The following is a 16891-nucleotide window of genomic DNA, read 5'->3' as shown; positions in this document are numbered from 1 at the left end:
GTATGCTGCACCAACTCCATCTTTTTTGTGTTTATCCCATTTGAAAAAGGCACTTGGAAGGAGTTTCCTTCTCAGTAAAGGAATTGGTGCTTTCCTTCCTTCCTTCTTCCCTCCAACTAATACTTTGCTCCCTTCTTTCTGTTCCTCCTTCCTGATTCTTCCATTCCTCCATTAAACCAGACCTGCTTTTTCTGGGACTAATTTTGAATCTGAAACAGATTTGAGAGTTGATATGATTCCTTACTGAATATAGAAGTCCCTTCTGTAGTGTCTCCAATGTCAGATTAATTACTGCCATTTATGGAGGATCTGTAAAGTGCCACACACTGTGACATACAGATCACACACATATAGATAACATATATGTGTATGAGATATGTATCTTTGATATACATGTCTCGGATATGTTATATATTTTCCAATCCAGATATTAATTAGAACATGTCATGAAGGTATTATCATTTCCTTGAAGCAAGTAAAATGAAAACCTCAGAGGGGTTAAGCTACTTATCCAAGATCACACAGCAGGTCAGTGGCAGAAGCACAATCTTCTAAGGATCTAATTCAACAATATCATTGTACGTACGAATGAAGAGACAAGAGAAGTGAATTTTATCTGACGTTGGTTCATTTAATCCTCCTAACAACTTTATGAGTTATAAACTATTTCCATTTGACAGATCTGGAAACTGAGGCCCAGGGAGATGAAGTGCCTTCCCCATGGCTATACGTATCGTTAAGTGGTGGGGCTGGGATTCAAACCCAGGCAGTCTGGGACTGGGTTTGGCTTTAACTACACGATGTTGCCTTCCCAAGACACAGGGAAGATGAGAGCGGACACGGACAGAGCAGAGAGGGAACCCGGCCGGTGTGCCCAGGCGCCTGCCCTTTCCTCTCCAGCACGCGGGCTCCAGCCCCACCGCCAGCGGGGACCACAGGAGGACATAAATTATACATTAAGAGGAGGCAGCAGAGAGTGGAACGGCCTCAGGATTTCCCTGGGCTTATCTCAGCTCCTTCCTTCTCAGCACCCAGCCGGAAGCCACGTGTGGAATGCTAATGTGCACCGGCTTAGGAGAAGCCCATGCTGCTGGGCTTGCGTGCGACTCCGGGGAAGGCTGAGCACGCAGCTACCAGCGCAGCTAGCAAAGGGCAGACAGGGGCCCAGATGGACAGCATGTAACTTCTGGTCCCTAGGCTGGATGGCCAGTGATGCTTGCTGGGCAGAGGGAGGGGGAAGCAGGAGTTAGGGGCCATGACAGCCCTTGGAAGTATGATAAGAGCCATGATGGTGATGGTGATGGGGGCAGGGCGGTCACCATTCACTGAGCCTCTTGTAAGAACCAGGTACTGCCCAGGGTCAGACCATCCCTAGACATCCACAACCCTGGCCAGTAAGTGCTATCACCCCCATTTTACAGATGAGCACACTGAGGTCCAAAGATGGCAAGTAATTTATTTATGGTCACTCAACTGGTGTGCGATAATTACAGCTCTGCCAGGCACTGCTCTGACACCTGGACTCGTGCCATCCTTCTTCCAGCCTTATGAGCTAAGAGTGCTATTATCACTCCCACTTCACAGACGTGGACACCGAGCCCAGTGTCACACCACTAACAACTGACGGAGCTGCGACTCGAACCCAGGCGACCTGGCTCTGGTGGTCACAGTCCCAACCCCTAAGCAGCACTGCCCCTCCAGAGCACTAGGGATCAAACCCAGGCCTGCCTGAGGCCGGGGCTCCTGGGTTTTCCATCACGTCTTGGAGCCTCGGGTCTCTGCGAGGCTGGAATCTGGCTTCTGGGGCCTCACACTCAGCTCAGTTTTACACAGGTACTTAGAGTTCTCCATTCCCCGTGCCCCGACCCTCATGCAATGGCTTCACATCTCTGTGCCCGCTGCTGGCGTGCTCCTGCCTACCTATCCCTACTTACTGCCACTGGTTATTTTTGACTCATCCTCCTCAGCTCATCACCTCCTCTAAGAAGGCTTCCCTGATTGCTCCTCGCCCACCAACGACGACGAAGTGAAGCGAACACAGAGCAGCTCACTTTGCCGGTCACTGCAGGCCTGGGGGAAAGCTACGGAGCGAGTGTGCCTGCAGACTCAGTGAGTGGGGGACGGCAGCAGGCAGAGCCAGGCACCAAAGTCAACAAGAGACGCCTTGTTGCCAAGGTGTGGGGACCGGACCTGAGCCCATGGGCCGTTTCCTTCTGCCAGGTGAGAAGACACATGGTGCCAAATGAGCAACCCTCTTCCTAGCAACAAAGGGGAATTCTGGAAGGCTCGCTCAGGCCTGCGACGTGCACGAGAGTGCAAAGGAAGGGGCCGAAATGAGGAGGACACATCAGTCACCTGGAACACCCGGAGAAGCTACTGACAGGTGAGAGGGACACACAGAAAAACAAAGATGACGGAGGGAGGGAGGGAGGGAGGGAGGGAGGGAGGAGGAGAGGCAGAGGGACACGAACACAGAGAACACGTCACCGGGGGCACCGGGGGCAATGCTGCAGCACTCGACCTCATCCCCTTCAGCTGCCCACGCCCCACCCACGGCCGACGGCAGGGCAGATGGCCAGCCAGGTGCTGCTGGAGGCCAGGTGCTGCCCTGATGAGGAATTCAGCAAGTTCGCTCCGGAAAGCAGAGAAGGCACCGAACTCCAATGTCCCGCCGCCCCCACTGCAAACTGCTCCTTCCCACCCTCCTGTCTCGGGAAACGGGAAACGGGCCACCCAGTGTTTAAGTAGAGATGCAGGGGCCTGCTAGGGGCCTCCCTTCCTCTCACCTTCCAGACCTGCGCCCACGCCAGCTCTCACCTCCTAAACAGCCTGGGAAGCCACCTCCCTCTCCTGACCTCTCATCAGGGCAAAGGCAGCTCTCCTCGGCCCCAGGCAGCCACCCTTGTTCTGTGGTGCCCCTGGACGTGGGGTGGGATTCAAGCTTCTTTCTCGGCCTGCGGGGCTCCCCATCGCCCCCCCATTTCCCACATCCAAACTGGCCTTTCCTTTTCCCTCAAACAAGCCAGCCCGTCCCCAGAGCTCCGCCCCTGTGCCCATCCTCAGGCCTTCGCACTGTCTGTTCCCCCTGTCCGGAAGCTTCTCCCCTTGCTCCCTCCTAGTCATTCCGGGCCCACCTCCAATGTCTCCTCCTCAGAGCTCTTCCCTGCCTCTCCAGCGCCTCCCGCCCCCACAACTACACGCTTCTTCATTATTCTGTGGCATTTTCTTTTTAGCGGGAAGCGTTTTATTTCCCACTGAACTCCCCCATGGGATGGCCAGGACCCTGCCCACTCGGCCCTCTGTTCCCGGTGGCCGGCCCAGGGCCACACACAGCAGGTGCCCGGTAAACTTCGTGGAGGACACTGGGTCCCTGGGTGGTCGTGGCTCTGCCCTGGCAGAAACACAGTTAACGGGGGGCTCGGCCTGTGGAATAACACAGACACAGGCACTGTGGTGCTCCTGGCCCCAGCACGGTGACTGCCTGGTGGGAGGACCGGGCACAGACAAGGGCACCGACTGGTGCAAGGTCACTCAGAACACGGGGCTCCTGGTTCTTCAGCCAGCGTTTTTGTCTCTGCCTCCAAAAGTATCACAGCTAAAAGACAAGATTCTCAGGATATCAGTGTGTCCTTGCTCCTCACTCACTTCACCCCCGCTCCAGACAGGGAGCACTTTTCTCCTGAATAACCAAATAATGATGCCCACACCATGCAACCAACAGCTTAAGCACTGAGTTAGTTATAATACCAGCATGGCCTCATTCTCACACAACCCTGTGGAGCAAATACTATGCTTAACCCCATTTTACAGATGAGAAAACTGAGGCTCAGGGGACTTCAGAACTTGCAAGAACATCATGTGCCAGGGAGGAGGTGTGGGGACTTGGAAAACAATACTCTGAAATGAAGGCCTGGGAAGCAAAAGTTTTTCTCTGACCTCCTGTCCTCCGGTCTCTCAGCCCCATCCTCTCCCAAGTCTTAGAAACTCAAATCCCTCTTCCCCAAGGAGGGTCACAAAAGCCAGAACCTCTCCACTCTACCCCCACCCCCAAAGCCAGCCATAAAACCCAAAATTATTCTGTGTAAAAGATGGCCATAAGGAAAGGATCTTACCTCCCTTACTTGACTGTAGGCCATAAGGCCCCCACTCCAGAGGAAGGAATGCGTGCTCAGAGAGGCCTAGAAGAATCTAGATGGACAGGCCTTGCAGGGTTTCCCCACTCGCTCTATTTGCATCAGATCATACCCTTTTTGTCCAGGCGTATTTCTACGTGGCTGTCCACACTTTGTTGAACCCAAGCATAAAAATGGACAATTTCCCCTCTGTCTTCATTCTGAAGGCTCCAGGGACACACATTAATAAATCTGAATGCCTTTTCTTCTATTGATAAATCAATCTCACATCAGCGATTTTTCAGCAAAGTTGTAGAGGACCTTGGTCCCTACAGAGGCAAGTAATCAGCCCAGTGGCTTGGGATGCAGCCCCTGAGCTGCTGTGATATCCCGGTCTGCTGCCCAGCCCTGCTCTCCTGGTGCCAAGAATCAACAGGGCCCCCCTTGATAACCTGGTGCGCTCTGTGGCAGCCTCTGCAGTGCCCTTCACCTTGGAGAGCCTGAGTCCGGGCGCTGGCTCAGAAAATTCCAGGAACAGCCTGCTGCAACCATGCTCAGCTGCTGAGCTGCACTAGGAGGACACCTTCCCCTCTGTAGGCCAGGAAGTGGGCAGCTCACTGCTGATGCCAAGGAGCAGTGAGGGCATATTGTCACTACACGAAACTGGGTGGCCACTACCACTGGCTCACTGTGTGCCCCTAACAATAATGATGATGATCACAAGAGTAATAATAATAACAATAATAGCAGCTGCCATTTATATAATGCTTCCTAAATCCTATGTACTGTTTTAAGCTTCGTTCATATATTAAACCAATTAGTCCTAACAGGCGTAGGGGACCAGAATATGCTGTCCCCAAATATACCACTTTGGCATAAGGATTATTTCGAGCTGAAGGCAGTCAGTTAGAAGAAGCAGATATAAGCAAAGCTCTCTGTCCTCCCTCTATTTACCTAAGAGCAGGTACGTAAGGCCATAAATCTGCAAAGATGTCCCCCCTCCCCACAGCAGGAGGAAGTTAATCACTGGAGACAACTTCAAACCTTACCAGCCTGAGACAGCAGATAACAGGAAAAGACCTAATCCCACAATTTCCTAGAAACAGCTAAAGATCTATCCTGTGAGTTCTCTGGCTAACAGGGCACCCTGCAGGAGTTCTATTTTGCTCCACCCTAACACCAGAGAAATCTATCTAACAAATGTATTAACTTCCACCAGTTTCCCAATATATTTGCCTTCCCACGATTTGCTGCCCTAGAAATTCATAATCCTTTTCCTTTGTATGTCACTTCTCTAAAATTGTATTGTTCTTTTGTTAAGATGCTATAGAGCCCAAGTTCTCATCCTTTGAGTTACTGAACTCTGAGTGCCTCCAAGTAAGTACATGCATGGCTGCCCGCGTTAATAAACTCGTGTTTGTTTTTCCCTTGTTCATCTGCCCTTTCTTAGTCTGATTTATAAGGCACAGTGCACCTAAGATGGATACAGGGAAAATAAATTTTTTTCCTCCCTTACACAGTAATCCTTTATTATCCCTGTGTAATATAGGGAAGAAATGGAGACCCAGAAAGGTAGAGCAACTTGCCCCATTGCCACAGCCACTGGGCTTGGCCCAGATGGTTTGACTCCAGAGTCCCACCTCTTCCCCCTCCCACTACCTCAATTGAAGGTGAGGGGCTCAGTCCTGAAGAATTCACATGCGAATCTTTCACCCTCACTTTCAAGCAAGAGAAGTGGTTTATTTCTCTGCCTTCTTTATCTTGATTCCTAATAATATTTGTCAGACTATATTAATCATAATTTGTTGAATTCCTGCAACATGCCAGGCACAAGGGCTAAGCAATTCATCTGCACTCCTAGCAACACTATGAAGAAGGTTCTGTTATCCTGATTTTATCCTGAAACATCTGAGGCTCAGAAAGGTTCAGTGACTTGCCCGAAGTAACACAGCAAGGAAGCCACCGGTCGGACTCCAGAGTCCAGGCCCTTAATGCCAAGTTTTGCCAGTTTGCCTGCTTCTCCCCGCCTTCCAACCCCATTCCCACAACAACCGAGCTCCCTCCAGAAGGCTGGGGAGGTGTTAGTTACCTGTATCTCTAGCTCTAGCAGGGGCCCCAGAAAATGCCTGATGGATTGATACTACATTAACAAATGAATGAGTAGACGAAAGGCAGGAAAGAAGAGGGGAACAAAGAGCAAGGGAAAGAAAAAAAAGGAAATTAGGATTAAAGGAAGGAAGAAACAATATAGTGAATGAATCAAATAATAAAACTGAATAAAGAAAAAAAAAATAAAAGGCCCAGAAAATAAAACAAGAAAAAAAGGAACAGATCAAAAGAGTACCCAGGCAATTCCGTGCCCTGCTGGCTCCCTTGCTCAGCACGGGCTCGCCACCTCCCAGCCTCCCCACCTCCCAGCCTCCCCACCCAGAGCTGCTTCCTGAGCTGGGAAGCGGCTGGGCTTTAGCCAAGCGGCAGTAATGCCCCCTGGGGCAGGCACCATGATACCCAAGGCTGATGGCATGCGACAGGCAGAGGGAGGCAGAGCCCTCATATCCTGGCAGCGCTTTCCACCAAAGGATCCGCAGCGGCTGTCACTAGCAGGCAAGGGAGGGCTTTTCAACAGCCGAGGTGGAGACTGCTGCTGCAGCGGCAGTTGCCTCTCCAGCCCTGCAGAAAACAGCCGTGCCCGCAGCACTCGCTGGGCCAGCTGCTAAAGAAACCTGCTCTCAGGACCTTTGAGAGCTCCTAGGGCCCCAGAACTCGGCATGGCATCGGGCCCCAGGACCGCCCTGTCCCCAGGGTGCTGCTGTACCCTTCTTTTCTGAACAGGCTGCCGGGGGTGGAGGGAGGAACCCCATGATTCTGGAGCCCCTGCCACCTGACCCAAGGCAGCCAGTCATGCCATTTTACAGAAGAGTCCAGTTAGGAATCTTGACCAGGGTCAGGTAGCACTCCATGAAGCCCTGGCGACAGGATCCCTGTCCCGCAGGAGGGAGCCCTGAGGCTGTCCTGGGGCTTCCCCTGCCTCCCTGCCCCAAGTCCCTGGGCCTCTGTTTCAGAGGCTGCAGCAGCAGAGCAGAGAGCCCTGGGCAGGAAATCCTGCTTCAAAGCCACCAGGCTTCACCTTCCAACACCCCTTCCCCATGAAGCCTTTGAGATGCCTCCAGAATGTGGACTCCTCCCCCAATATTCAGAATATGAACCATTTAGAGAGCAGCTCTGTGTGCCAGGCCCTGCGCTAAGCAGGGAGGGTCCTCCAGCCTCACGACAGTCTTGGGTGATGGGCGTTACCAATGCCATCTTTCGGGTAAAGACATCGATGCTGCAGGAGGTGAGAAGACATGTCTAAGGTCACCTAGGCCACACGGCATGGAGCCAGGATTCAGATTTGTGTCTGCCTAACCCCAAAGCCTATGCTCAAAGTTACTACACCACAATGCCTCCAGGTAGGTGTTTTAGCCTCTATCTTTATAAAACTTTAGCACTTTATTCAAATGTCACCTTTTAAGAAACTCCAGCCCTCCCCTGAACACCCCTTCTCTCCTTCCCTGAGGTAATGTTCTTTGTAATACCCGTTATCATCTAACATAGTACATATTTTATCCTTGTAGTATATTCTTCCTGTGCCCCCTCCCCCAACTGGAATGCGACCTCCATGAAGACAGGGATTTTTGCTAATTTTTCCACTGTCCTAGCTCCAGCACTGACCAGAAACAGGTGGCCCACAGTAGGCATGCAAAGGATATTTGTGAATCAAAGAACTGAGTAAATCCACCTCTTGTGTTGTCGCTGGTTTCTTAGAAGTCCCTAGATTATAAACTTTAGGAGGACAAGGATCATATCAAATTCACCTCCGTGCAGCCCCATGACAGAAAAGGGGTTTATTCTGGGTGTGTGGATGAATGAAAGGGATACTTTGACACTCCTTGCACCTCTCTCTCGACCCCCAGCTCAGACAGGCATCATCTCCTTCACGCACCCCTGCATAACCCTCCTTCCTGGTCTCCATGCATCCAATTAGTTCTCCTACAAATCCACTTCTACATTACAGACTGTCAGAGACATTTTTTTATAAAACACAAATCTGGTCATGTCATCCCCTGCTGAAACACGGCAGTTGCTCCTGGATACATGTCTGAGGTCCCCCACGTGGCATTGGGGACTCCTTCTGACCTGTGCCAGCTTCATCTTCCACCAGGGTGCCCTTGCACGTTAGTTCACGGACACTCATCCACTTACCTGCCATGCATGCCATGCCTTCACACCTGCTGTTCCTGCTCCCTGGAATGCCATCCTTTTTTATTCTTTTCTAAGTCCCTCCCCACCCCATTGGATTAGTGAACTCCATGCATCTTTCAAAACTCAGCTTAGATACAAGCTCAACCAGGAAGCCTCCCCAGTACTCCTCCCTCCCTCTGCCAAAGGAAAGTTCAAAACTCTGTCTCCCAGATCACTTCTGCACTATCTGGAGGTCTCTTGTGCAGCCAACTCAACCACCCAACTGCTATGGGCTGAATGATTGTATCCCCCAAATTCATATGTTAAAACACTAACCCCCAATGTGATGATATTTGGAGATGAGGCCTTTGGGAGGTGATTAGGTCATGAGTGTAGAGTCTCCTCGTGTTGGGGCTAGTGCCTTTGCAAGAGCAGACACAAAGCTTGCTTCCTCTCTCCCCACACCCTGCCATGTGAGGACATAGCAAGACGACAGCCACCTGTAAACCAGGAAAAGGGGCCCTTACCAGAACCTGACCATGCTAGTATCCTGACCCCAGACTTCTCAGGCTCTAGAACCATGAGAAACAGATGTCTGTTGTTTAGGCCAGCCAGTCCATGGCAATTTGTTACAGCAGCCCAACTGATCAAGACACTAACACCGTTGAGAACCTGGAAAAAGGGGGGCTGGGGCAGGAAAGGCCCCCAGGCCCACCTGTCTACAGCACCTCTCCCTAAACCTCACAAAAGGAAGAAAAGCCCTTAGTCAGCCGATCCTGCCTTGGGAAACAATGCACGTGTATTTGATCCTTTGCCTTCCCCGACTCCAGCCAAATCGACGTGGCAAATCAGAAAGAATTTTGCTAGAAGAAAGGACACTGGCTGCTTGAGGCAAGAGAAGGCTGGGTGAGAAGAAATACAGATTTTAAAGAACTCTAAAAACAGTAGTCTAAGGCCATTAAGCATAAGGGCAAAACAGCCCCACAGAGAACAACAGCCCTTAAGAACATGATGATATTGTAACACTTCATGTTGCTCTTTCGAATCTCACAAAAATTATGCCATCTTGTTACTAACTAGGCAAGAAAGAATAAAAATAGAAAAGTTTCAACCCAAAAGCTAAAATCAAAAAAGAAAACTCGTTAGGAGACAAAAGCTTATTATTGAAATAGTCCCTACCAAGACTAACTCCAAGAATAACACACAAGAGAGAGACTGGTCTATAGTGAGTACTACATGTTACCGCAGTGTGTAAGTACTACATGTTAGATAGTGTGTCATTGCTGCTACTACTGCTTCTCCTCCTTCTCACACTCTGGAGATGCCCCTGCAAGGTAAGTGGAGCACATTGGTTAAAAGCATGAGCTCCCAAGTCAAAACAACCTGGGTCAACATCCCAGCTCTTCTATTTCTTAGCCCTGTGACCTGGGGGCCGGTCATTAATCTTTCTGTGCCTCAGTTTGCTCATCGTAAAACAGGGATAACAATCCCAGCTCATCTACAGGCTTGTGATGAGAATTAAGTGAGTCAATCCATGTAAAGTGCTTTGAATTAGGCTTGGCACTCAGTGAGTGTGTCACAGGCAGATGCGGCCCTGGCATCTCTGGAAAGTGGGCAGGATGATGTGCAAAGAGGAGATGCGGAGTCTGTGAGCTTCAGGGAAGGCTGGAATGGTACCAGGCACAGGGCATCCTCCTGCCAACCTCTGCACACACCACCCCCGGCCAGCTCAGGCACCACAGTGGTGGCTTCCCTCAAACACGCTTTGTCACATGAGCCTTTGAGAGCACAAGAGGCACTCTGCATGCCTCGCTCTTGAACTGCCTGGCAGATTTCACCATGTGGGCCCCTTGCTAGTAACTGGGGTGCTGAGTAATTGCTTCACATGTTTTAGGCTTACTGAGTGCAGAAAGTCAAGTGACTCGAATCCCATCCTTAAACAGACCACCTGCTCTTTGGTCAATCACCATCACCATCACCCAACATATTCCAGCCTTTAGTCATTCCCTATCCTCGAACTCAAACTTTTTTTTTTTTAAATTTTATTTATTTTTATTTTTTGAGACAGAATCTCACTCTGTTGCCCAGGCCAGAGTGCCGTGGCATCAGCTTTGCTCACAGCAACCTCAAACTCCTGGGCTCAAGCAATCCTCCTGCCTCAGCCTCCCGAATAGCTGGGACTACAGGCATGCGCCACCATGCCCGGCTAGTTTTTTTCTCTATAAATTTTTAGTTGTCCAATTAATTTCTTCCTATTTTTAGTAAAAACGGAGGTCTCATTTTTGCTCAGGCAGGTCTCGAACTCCTGACCTTGAGCCATCCTCCTGCCTCGGCCTCCCAGAATGCTAGGATTACAGGCGTGAGCCACCACGCCCGGCCCATTCCCTATCCTTATTCCCAGACTTTGCTGCTGCTTTTCCCTCCACCTGGATGTCATTTCCCCAACTTTCTCCAAGTCAGAATTCCTACTAAACACGGAAGATCCATCTCAAATATCATCGCTTCTGTGAAGTCTTCCTAGCTCCCCCAACGGGATCCCACGATATGGTCAAACATCACCTACATAGAAAGATTTGTGGTGCTTGCCAACTATAGACCTCCTACTTTTGAGGTCAGGGCCTAGCCACCTGCATTTGTAACAACTTTCCAGATGATTCTTATATGCATTAAAGTTAGAGAGCTGCTGTCCAGGCACCTGGCCTTGCCAACCTTACACCTACTCATTTTCCCCTCACCTGTGCTCCCCTGACACATTCCACGTGACCTCTGTAAGCACACCTGGCTATATTCCAGGTGAACTGCTTAGTAAATCTCTCACCAGACTGCAAGCTACTTGAGGGTAGAGACCATGCCCAAATTATATTTAAATTATTGGCACCTCCAGCTGTATTCTCTTTTCCCTCACATTCCACATCTCCTCCATCACCAAGTTCAAGTGGCTTGACTTTCGAAAGGTTTTTTGATTTTGACCACTTCTCACCTCTCAATGACCTTAGGCCAGGCTACCATCCTCTCTCCCCCATGGGCTCCTGCAATGACCCACTCACTGATGCTGCAGCTTCCACCCTTCCCACTGCGGCTTCCTTAACATGCAGCACTCAGAATGATTCTTTAAAAACATGTTAAATACTCACAAATTGCATATTCAAGAAAGCACTGGTCTCCAGAAGATATAAAGAATACTAAAAACTCAACAGTAAAAAAAGCAAAGCAATTGAAAAAAGAAGAGTTATAGCCCTGAGCAGTCACCAAAGAGAATATAAGAATGGCAAAGACACACGTGAAAAGATAGTCAACATCGCTGGCAAATCAGGGGACGCAAACTAAACCCATGCTGAGATACCACTCAGCTACTAGAATGGCTAAAAGTGAAAGTACAATGCCAAGTGCTGACAAGGATGTGGAGCGACGGGAACTTGCATGCATTGCCGATGGAAGTGCAACCTGGTACAGCCACTCGGAGAATTAGCTCGACAGTTTTTTATGAAGTTAAATGGAAACTTAGCATATGTCAGAGCAATCCGACTCCTGGGTATTTACTCTAGAGAAGCAAAAATGTACATTCACACAAAAACCTGAACACAAATGTTTATAGCAGCTTTAATCATGATCCGTAAAAGCTGGAGACTACCCAAGCGATGATTGGATAGACAATCTGTGGCACATCTCTGCAAGGGAAGATTAACCAGCAATAAAGAGGAATGGGCCACTGGCACACACAATGATGAGGATGAAGCTCAAGGACATGATGCTGAAGGACAAAGCCAGCCTCAGAGGGTCACCTACTGTGTGTGACTCCATGCATATGACATTCTCGAAAGACAAAACCATAGCGGCAGAGAGCAGAGCTGTAGTTGCCAAGTGCTAGAGGTGGGGAGTTGGTGACAGCAGGAGAGGGTGTTTGAGATGATGGAAACGCCCTCATTGTGGTGGTGATGGTGGCAGCGGCATGAATCTATACAGGTGTTAAAAGTCATAGAACTGTACAGTAAAACAAAGGTAACTTTACCATATGACAATTTAAAAAAATAAAATCAATTGAAAGAACAAGTCAAACCATGTAACCTCCTTGCTCAAGACCTCCACCTTAGAATGGAATCTGAACTTCTCCCCACGGCCCATGAGTCCCCCCAGAACTGGCTTTGGGCACCTCTCTTCTTTCTAACGTCCTTCCCATGCCTCTCTACTGACTGTGAGGCTAACCTGCTATTCCTTCTGCCTGGAACTCTTTTCCCAATATTTCCAAAACCCACTCCCAAACTTCACGGCTCTGTTAAAATATTAACTCCTCTGAGAGACCTTCTCTAACTGACTTTTCTATTAATATAATGGCATCTTTCTATGCCCTTATACTGTTTCATTTTTCTGTCTGGCACCAACAAAACCCCACCACCAAGATTCTGCCTATCACAGGATTAGAACTCTGTAGGTGTTTGTTGAATGGATGAATGAGTTAACCCAAGACATGAACAATCAATAATGAAATTCCCAATGCTTTGAACTTGGAGCCACACTTTGGCTCAAAAATTTATTTGTATCAACCCTCAAATCACCAGCTCACTTGGCCCCTGAGTAAAGCAGTCCCAGTCCCAAATATTTAACTCAGCTATTGGTGCTTTAAAAATGTATCAAGTTCAACATCTTCCTTCTAAGTACAACTTTCTGGTGCTTGATTAGAAAACTAGCATGAGGGTGAAGTAGGAGGACCAAGGCTTTCAAGCACAGCATTCTTAGAATGATGCCATGTGAGGTTTCCTGAGGGCTTGTAGAAAGCCATCTAGAAGTGCCACTAATGTGAGCAAAGAAATTTGAGGAGAGGTTGAAGAAAGTAAAAAACAACACCTCTCTACAACACCTTTTCAAGGAGAATGAATAAATTAGCATCTACAGAACACCTACTCCATAGGTTCTAGGCACTCGGAAGATTCTCATTTGATCCTCCCACCCACCCTTCAAGGCCAGTCCTATTAGTCTCATTTTCACACATAAACAAACTGAACACAGAGAGGTTAAGTAACATCCTCAGTGTCACACAGTGATAAGTGATGTCTGACACTTTGAACTCAGGTCTGCATTGCCTCTAATCTCGTTCTTTTTCCACTTTGAATTTGAGAAGCGACATTCAGGGACATGAGAGTGAGCACCATCCAGAGGAGCCAGGCGGAACATGCCAACCTCAAATAGGAAAAGCCAACCTGGACACAGGTGACCAGGTTCTTCTCTAAAACTTTTCCAAGACCAGCATGGACATGTCTGCTGAAGCAAGATGCCAATTATCTTCCAGCAAATATGTAGTGAACACCCACTCCGTAACAACAGTGCCTAGGCGGGGGGTTTCCCATATATTATCTCATTTAATTGTCATTATCATTTGAAAGATCATTAACATGTATACAAGTATTAGAGACTGTTTATCCAAACAGAGTGACATAAATCCTGTAAGCAAACAACAACACCTGTGCATTCCCTCTCCTTCCCCCACACCAGCTAGAGATACGACAGGTATCTTAAAGACAGAACAGCACGAACATGCAGACAACTGCATATAGACCTTCCTTTCCTACTTTTTTGAGTGTATGCCAGTGTTCTGCACACTGGCTAGCGTAGGAATTACTGTTCGGGGTTGCAACACAGAAACCATGTATCATTTAATGCAATTTTGGCCAGGTGCGGTAGCTCACACCTGTAATCCTAGCGCTTGCAGAGGACAAGAGGCAGAAGGATCGCTTGAGCTCAGGAGTTTGAGACCAGCCCCATTTCTAATAAAAACAGAAAAATTAGTTGGGCATCATGGCACTGCCCATAATCCCAGCTACTCAGGAGGCTGAGGCAGGAGGCTAGCTTGAGCCCAGGAGTTTGAGGTTGCTGTGAGCTATAATGACACCATGGCACTCTACCCAGAGCTCTGTCTCAAAAAAAAAAAAAAAAAACACAATTTTTGATGATCAAAAGATTATTGAGAGTATTTTTGGCTATACGTGATTTTCATTCTATACTATGGCTTTGGAACCTAAACAATGAGTAAGATGTAGCTCAGCTGTGCCCCCAGCTTCCTCTCACTTGCTGCTGCTTGATAGACATCAAGAAATCTTAGATCTAGAAAGGAAGTCAGAGACTGCGAAGCTTCACTCCTTGCCAGGGACGATGGAAGGCGGAGGCTGCCCCCCGGACAGCTCCCCCATCAGCACACTCTTCCTCATCTGCTCTCTCCTCCTCTCTACCTTCCATCCACTGTGGCTAGCTCTGCCCTCCTGCCCTGCAGAATAATTACAACCCGCCTTTCCTATGATAATCATTTGAATATTTGAAGCCTGTTATTAGGATGATACTTTCTTAATGTTACAATGATTATGAAAATGGTCAAATAGCTGCACTCTGCTATTTTTTTAATAACTACTTGATGGTTTTTGTTTCTAGGTGTGTATCTCTGCTCATCCAAGACAATGACACCCACCTCCCCATTAGGCAGCTTCACCAATTTAATTAAGTTCAACATTTTGGGAGCTGTGCCCTGGAAACATGCAGCTTAGTTGGGAAGACAAAGAACAGAAACCACATGTCAGGTGGCAGGGGCTCTTACAGAGGCAGAGAGCAGGGGCCAGCCACAGGCAGAGGGGCAGGGTCAGAGTCCCAGTCCATCCACTGGGACGAATGCTGATCTGTGAGCCAGACCCACCCCCACCCCATGGGACACAGCCTGCATCTTGGGTGTCCTCAAGAAAGTGACCAGGTCTCACTTGCTCACAGCCCTGCAAGTCTCAGTCTCCTGTCACAATGCCGAGCAGACGAGGTGCTCTGTGAGTCTACTCCAGTCTTTTGGCCCTGAAAAAGGGCCTGGACGTGAGAATAACTAAATTCAGCTTACCCCAAAGGTCTCAAATGAAGGTTTAAAAAAAAACCCAAAAAACCTTATTTATACTTGGTCTCCATTTCCTGCCATCTGTCAGCTCACCAAGTGACATGAAAGAAATCATCTAACTTCTCTGGAGCTCCTCCGTTTTCTCAGCTATAAATTGAGGGGCCTGATCTCAAGGACTGCAGGGTCCTTTTCAGACCCGGGGCCCTCTAATTGTCTGTGGTCCCAGACCGCAAGTGGATGATCCACAATAACCCGGCTGAGCCAGCCTAGCTCCAAATCAGTGCATAAGTTCCAGTACAAAGAAGGGCACACAAGGAAACAAAGGCAGACAAAGATTCCAGCTCCAGCCCGGGATTATCCTGCCATGTACTGCCACCCCAGTATCTCTACCCGGCACAGGTTGAAATACCAGCCTTGACATCCGCCAAGCACACGATCTTGGGCAAGTCACTCAACCCCCATTAGCCTCGACTTTCACATCTGTAGAATGCACTTAATTCCACCCACTTCCAGGGCATTGGGAGGATGGAATGGGTTAAATCCTGTGTACGGCACCCAGCGGACATGTGCTGTGTACCCCACTATTCAAGCATTCTTTATCCACTGAACTCGATCAACAGACTCAGATTCCAAAGGTTTATCTCAACCCAAAGCACAGATGGCCAGAGCTAGAAGGGCTCTAAAAATCATCAAGTCCAGCTCCCTCCTGTCTCTGTGACTTACAACTGTGGGAACTGAACTGAGGCTCAGAAAGGCTCAGGGACTCACCCAACAACCTGCATCAGTACAGCCTGGCCTAGAACCAGGGTGTAGACACCAAAGATCACACAAGACACAAAGAGAAGCCTATGCAGGCTCTACTCTCTGGAATTGGAACCCCCTCCCGCCCACTTATATCCTGAAAAATAAAAAGGGGAACTTTTTATTTATGTATTTTTTGGAGTGTTGCAAAAAAGAGGCAGCATCATAGTAAGTCTATGAAAGGTGGGGATTTCTTGAATTATCTATGGAATGAAGGTCAGAGTTTCTTCAGCTCCCTGGGTTACCCCTCCCATCCCCATGCCTGTCCTTTTCAATCTATGTCTTGAGGCACACTATGTGGACCCTTTCTGGACAAGGTGAGAAGTTTTAGGCTGGGGCAATAATCTATGCCCCATTAAACACACACACATAAAACCTGTCCCAATCACACTACCCACAATACAAGAATTCCTCTCCTCACCCTTAAGAGCCCCAGCCTGGGGCACCTAGGAAAGTACTCAAATTCATTAAGCCACACTGATCACTCAAGGGTCAGGGACCTAAAACGACACGATCAAAATCCCTGCCACTTAGGAGTTTCTGTAGAAACCTCAGCCCAGAGTCTACCCAGGGCCACCCGGCCGAGCTGAAGCAGCGAAGAGGGAGTTCAGACAATATAAGGAGGGACCCAGGTTACAGCTGGCTACAGAGATATGGCACTAACCTGAACAGCTCCCCTCTGGCCCAGATTCCCAAAGGAAAGCACGTATCTTCAGGGATTGGACAGAAAGCCAGGCTACCAGCGTGCTTCTTTATAGCTCCTGGTGAGTACGCTCTGCTGGCATCTGCCAGGATCTGGATTAAGAGGGCCCTAATCCAAGCCTCACATCATGCATTTTACCAAACAGACCCAGAGAGGGAGATGGCCCTGCCCAAGCTCACCCGGCAAGCCAGTGGC

At 48.8% G+C, this 16891-nt stretch overlaps 1 protein-coding gene across 5 annotated transcripts in view; it reads right to left on the bottom strand.

Annotated features, from left to right (window-relative positions):
- SYN3 (synapsin III) overlaps positions 1-16891 on the bottom strand; it is a 440909-nt gene that overhangs the window by 417794 nt on the left and 6224 nt on the right. The window lies entirely within an intron of this gene.

The sequence above is a fragment of the Microcebus murinus genome, chromosome 10 (genome assembly GCF_040939455.1).
Source record: "Microcebus murinus isolate Inina chromosome 10, M.murinus_Inina_mat1.0, whole genome shotgun sequence".
NCBI classification, from domain to species: domain Eukaryota; kingdom Metazoa; phylum Chordata; class Mammalia; order Primates; family Cheirogaleidae; genus Microcebus; species Microcebus murinus.
This window is presented reverse-complemented; position numbering and strand designations above follow the sequence as displayed.